The sequence below is a fragment of the Mesoplodon densirostris genome, chromosome 2 (assembly GCF_025265405.1).
Source record: "Mesoplodon densirostris isolate mMesDen1 chromosome 2, mMesDen1 primary haplotype, whole genome shotgun sequence".
Taxonomy (NCBI): Eukaryota; Metazoa; Chordata; class Mammalia; order Artiodactyla; family Ziphiidae; genus Mesoplodon; species Mesoplodon densirostris.
This window is the reverse complement of record NC_082662.1, coordinates 116913788-116919787: the sequence shown is the minus strand read 5'-3', so window position 1 is coordinate 116919787 and position 6000 is coordinate 116913788.

Here is a 6000-nt window from a genome sequence, read left to right as displayed (position 1 = left end):
GAGGGAGCTCAGGGCCGTGGTGCCACTGGCCCCCGAAGGGTTAATGCTATTGTCTGAAAACCACATCAGCTCCCCTGGGAGCTTGGAGATCCTGCTCTCATTTTAAGTAACCCTAACTCAGCGTGTGAAGAGCGAGGGGTCGCTGGGCGAGGAGTGCGCCAGAAGGAGCCGCTGGACTGAGCCCGGAGAAGCTGCTGCACCAAGGTAACGGGCTCTGTTGGCAGGTCTGCCGCTGGGGCTGGCCAGAGGGACAGCCTTTCTCCTCCCCCACCCTACCCCAGCTGTGGAGCCAGTCGCAGAGCAACTGGGAAGAGGAAAAGAAAGGAGACACAGGCACGGGGTGAAAATGAGAGCCTAAGGACCACACTGAAGCCGCCTAGGAGGGGCCAGGCTCTTCCATCCAGGTGTGGGACAGCACAGAGGCAGGTGTAGGGCAGTCAGGGCAGAGAGAGGTGGGGACCCCGGAAAGACAGCAGGTCTGGCATGGCACCTGGCTCTTCTCCCCAGATGGGGCATAGCTGGGGTCAGATGTCGGCTCACTGGGACAGAGAAGACTCCTGGGATAAATGGGGCCAAGTCAGGCTCTTGGGGCTGAATGAATGAGAGTCTCAGCCATCCCCGTGCCCTGTTGTCTGTACCTACAGGGAGTTCAGCAGCTCAGAGAGCTCATTGCTGCCATCCGTGTGGCCAGGTTGAAGGGTGGTGGGGGAGGACTGACACTGAGGGCGTGGGCATCACAGCGTGGGCATGGGAAGGAGTAGGAGGTGGTCCCAGGGAGGGCAGAGTTAAGGTTGTCCTCCCACCTGAGCCAGGCTGGGATGAAGTGACATCTCTGATGGAGTGAAGGGATTCTGCCCCATGCATCCGCTTCCCTCACTTCCTCAGACTCCTGGCTTCTTCCCAAAGAACGAGGTCCAAGAAGCCTGAAATCTAAGAGCTTGGGTGCCCCGTGTCAGGCGCACCCCTGTGACAGCTGGGGCTGAGGTGGGCTGTGTGAGGCTGGAGAGGCACAGACAGTGAAGCTCCTATGGCAGAGAGAGGTCTTACTCCTCTTCCCAACAGACAAGAGAAGGACTGGGAAGAAGTCCTTCCCAGTGGCCACTGCCACTCCACCTCCAACCCCTTTCTGGCCCTGCTTGAGGGCAGTGGGGCCCCGTGGGGAGAGAGTCCAGGGCACATGGAGGGAGTCTCGAGTTGGGTTTGGCGCTTAGTGGAAGTTGAAGTCAGGGTTCATGGAAAGATTGGGTACGAGGGCCAGGGTTGAGGCGGAAGCTGGAAGCGGACATGGCATTGAGGGCTGGCGACTGAGTGAGACAGTGTTAGAGGCCCCCAGCTGGTGAGAGCGCCCTGGGAGGCCCCCTGCCTGCTGCATTCCTCGTCCCTGTTACTCAGCCCCAGACAGGCCTGCTGGCTCATCCCAGCTCAGCACTTGGCTGGGAGCTTTCACTTCCTCGGGCTGGCCAGACTCCTCAGCCACCTACTGGAGGGGATTTCTTGTCCCCTGGGTGGGGAGATGAAGGGAAGGATCGGTGGGGGGGGGGGGGGGGTGTCCAGTCAGGGGGATCCCCTGGGGCTCAGCTGATGGGAATGAGATGAGAGGAACCGACACTGAGTTTGTGCTGGGAGAGAGGGCAAGGGGCCACTGGAGGGCTGGGGGGAGGGCAGGGGCACTGGAGGAGGCTGGGTCGGGAAGCTGGGGGCCTGGGTTTTAGTTTCCATCTCTGAAGCACAGGTGAGAGACAGGAGGGCAGGAGAGAGACAGAAAGAGGTAAGACAGAAAGTGACCAAGAGAGACAGTGACAGAGACAGCACAACAGAGGGCAGGCTGGGTGAGAGGAGGTGAGGCAGGGACACCCTCTAAGGAGGAAAACGGGCACAGGGGGAGGCAAGACAGACAGATCACTTGATTGTAGAAAGGAGACAGTATGATCTGTAGACATAAGACGTAAAGACAGGAATGGAGAGACCAAGGGAAACTGAGACAGAAAAGGATGGACAACAGAGAAAAAAGAAAGTGAAAGGAGCTAGGGAAGTAAGACAAGAGAAGCCTGGTAGACAGGGAGTGGAAACAAGGAAGAATGAGACTTGAGAGGGGAGAGGAGAGAAACTGTAAGGAAGGAGGAAACAGTTGAAGATTAAAGGTCAAACAAAGTGAAACAGAGACTTGGAGGGACCAGACCAAGGGAGCAGTGGGTGTGAGGCTGGAAGCTGGTCTCCTGACACCCCAATTCCCATTCCCCAACCCCTGGGTCCTTGGGGGGTCTGTGACTATCCCCATGACTTTTAACTGCCCTTCCTGCCAGGTCTCGGGGTGGAGCGTGGGGCTGTCTGGGTTTGGATTTCGACTCCATGGAGTAACACAAACCTTTTAAATCCCACGGCCCCCAGGGACCACAGAGACAAGAGCCAGAGACAAGTCTGCAAGGGGCTGGAGGGGTGGGGGTGGGGTGAGGAGGAGGTAAAGAGCTGAGACCCAATGAGGGGGGGCACTGGCAATGGGAGCATGTTGAGAGGGAGCCTGGAGAGGGGGCTCAGGGCTGAGGAGGAGGAAGGAGGGGTTCAGGGGAAGTAGGGTGGACCCTGCTGGGGCAGTGGCAGAGAGGGAGGCGGCTCTCCCAGGTGTGGGCTGATGGGAGGAAGAGCTGAGGCTGCGGGAGGGAGATGGGGTTTAGCTGGCCAGATTCCCAGCCAGGGAGCATCCAGAAGGGCTCCTCTCTGCCCTAGGCTGTCTGGGTTTGGCAGAAGAAGGGACAAGATGCCCTTGGTGAAGAAGGACATCGATCTCTGCCCCTCCCCCAAATTCCCCAAGGGAAAAGGTGTTGGCTAGGCCCTTCCGAGGCCCCCAGCTGGTCTTGCTCTCCCTCCTAAGCCGCTTTCGCTAATAGCATTAAGGGAGGTCTCAGAACTAACCGCTCTCCACTTGGGGTTGAGATCAAGGGGAGAGACCAGTGGCTTCTAATCAGAATGGGGATTTGGCCGGAGGCGGGGCGGGGATAAGCGGTTTGCTCAAAGCTAACAAGCAGAAAATATTACACACACATCCCCCCAGACTGCCATCTCTGTGTTTCCCTCATTGCCCCTCGGGGCTGGTTTCTCCACTCTGATCTTTCAGTCTCCCAGGGCTGTATCTGAACCTCACCTGTGTCCACAGCATCCCCGATTTCCGCCATGCTATTTCTTTGTCTCGTTCTCTCTGACTCACTCTCTTCCTCGCCGACCCTCTTGCCCTCTTTTTGGCTGCCTTTGAATTTATAAACAGTCCGTTTTCCCACTCATCGATCAAGCAGTCACTGAGAAGACTTCGCTGTGTCCAATCAATCAGATTATGGGGACAATCCACTTTAGCAGCTTAGAAGGGCCAACGACAAAGTGACTTTTGATGCAAGTTTCTACTTTGCAGAGAGGCAGCCTTGTCTTGAGCTCTGACCTTTGTTTATCCCGGGTGTGTTCCTGTCTTCCTCACCTCTCTGTATTCCACTCTGCCCATCTGATGGTCCTCTGGCTTCACCCCGACACCCACTGTGGATCACTTTTCTGGCCAAGAGCCCACCTCTCATGTTTAGACTGGAGCACCTCCTTCAGGGCCCAGGGCCTCCTGCCAGCCTTGCCTCTGCTCCCAAGTTTCATCCTCAACTTTTCTGCCCTGATTGACTAATTATAGCTCAGAGCCTGGAGTCAGACCTGTTTGCATCCGGCTCCACCACTTGCCCTGGGATCTTATGCAAGTCTTCTAATCTTTTGAACCTCAATTTCCTCAGCTTGCAAAACAGAAATAATAATACCCACCACGAAGGGTTGTGAAGATTCAATGAAGTAACATAAGAAAAAAAAGTCAGGGCTTCCCTGGCGGCACAGTGGTTGAGAGTCCGCCTGCCGATGCATGGGACGCGGGTTCGTGCCCTGGTCCGGGAAGATCCTACATGCCGCGGGGCGGCGGGGCCCGTGAGCCATGGCCGCTGAGCCTGCGCGTCCAGAGCCTGTGCTCTGCAACGGAGAGGCCACAACAGTGAGAGGCACGCGTACCACAAAAAAAAAAAAAAAAAAAGGAAAAAAAGAAAAAAAAGTCAAGCCCAATGCTGGGTTCACGATAGGGGCCCAGCTCATATTAACTAAACTCTTAAAAACGTAAAATCTGCTTGGGACATTTCCTTTGACTCCAACATCTAGGTTAAGGCTCTCTTTTTTATCATCATTATCGCAATAGCGATAATTACCTAAAACCTACATGTGTTGTAATGAGCGCTTGTGTGGGCCAAGGGGATTAATCCTATTAATAGTAATCAGAATGATGGTGATGATGACAATAATAATTGCTCGCTACTATAACACTTCAAGAAACACAAAGCTCTTAAGGGCAGGCTCTCTGATCATTCAAGATTGGGTTATGATCCTTTGTGATTTATGGTTCTCAATACTTGTCCTCTTAGGCCACTGCACTGATCCTGCAGTAGGGCCTGGTGGGGCTGTTCAGAGCCTATTAGAGAGCCCCAAGCTCCAGCACAAGAGGGAGGGAGCTGGGAGATGAGGGTAGTGGGACAGAGTGGGATCACCTCTCCCAGCCTTAAGGAGCACTACCACCAGAGTGTGGGTTAAAATGAAGCACAAGGAGTTAAGATTAAACAGCCAGAGCAATTCTTGGATGTAAAGGTAGAACTAAAATCTGCTCCTCTCTGAGGGTTCCCCATGGCCAGCTCAGGGGCTCCAGCAGAAAAGGACGGACTTGAGAGCAGATATTTGGCAGGACTTACCGACGGTGAGGATTTCCACATCCAGAACCAGCAAGCTCCTCAGACACGTGAGGATCCAGGGAGGACTCTCACAAACATGGGAGAGGCCAAGGAGGAAGCTGCAGCATTCAGGAAACCTGGGGTTTGACCCACTTTGTCTTCATATTTTAGATTTTGTTCTTTGAGGGAGCAGGAGAGAGGGTTTGGTAGCCTACCTAGGTGGCTGAATATTATAAATTTTGTGTTTTGTATTAAGTTCTTGCTTTCCACTCTTTCACTTAAGAGCTGTGTGACCTTAGAGAAGTTAGTCAGCCCCTCTGAGCTCCATCTCATCTGATACTTCCTGTGAGGTTCAGGGTGTGTCAATTTCTCAGCACAGCGCAGAGTGCCCTGAGTGTCTGCTCTGCGGTGGGTTTATTGTTCTCTTCTTGCCAGATCCTAAATCTACCCTGAGGTCTCAAACCCTCCAGACCAGGAAACATCATCAGATCCAGCAGGAGGCACCGCAGCCCTAGGTATTCTATCTGCTTCCTCCAAGGAACAGTCCTCCTTTGGAACCTCTGCACCCCCTATTTCCCCACCCATTTTCCTAAGGTGAAGCAGGAGACATCCCGATCATCTGGAGGTTAGACAAAGGAGGAACTTCCCAATGGACAGAGCAGGAAAGGAAGGTGGGAGAGGAGTAGGGGCATCTGCTTCAGGGGAGGAAAGGAAGGAGAAAAGATTCCAGAATATCAGCTATCAGTTTAGAGACAGATGGATGGGTGGGAAAACCTATTCACCCAGATTCAGAATGGGCACGGACCTACTCATAGCCCTGTCTGCCTTAATTTCCAGAGGTGCTCTCTGCTGGGGCCAGATTGGGTACCCCTGTACACACCTGCCCCCAACAGGCTGTAGGTTTGTCCACTGGCCCACCTGGGGCTGAGTGTTCCTTGGGAAAAGGAGAGCAAGAGACCCAGTGACCTCTTAGTGTGGGGGGAAGGAGGGCAGGGCTGGAAGTCCTTGACTTTTTAATTTAATTTTATTTTATTTTATTGAAGTATAGCTGATTTACAATGTTGTGTTAATTGCTGCTGTACAGCAAAGTGATTCAGTTATGCATATATATGCATTCTTTTTCATATTCTTTTCCATATTGTTTATCACACGATATTGAATATAGTTCCCTGTGCTATACAGTAGGACCTTGTTCTTGGGATTCTTTGACTTTCCAACACCCACAGCCCCTTAATGCTGTTTCCCATGGATTCTTGCTACTCAAAGTACAGCC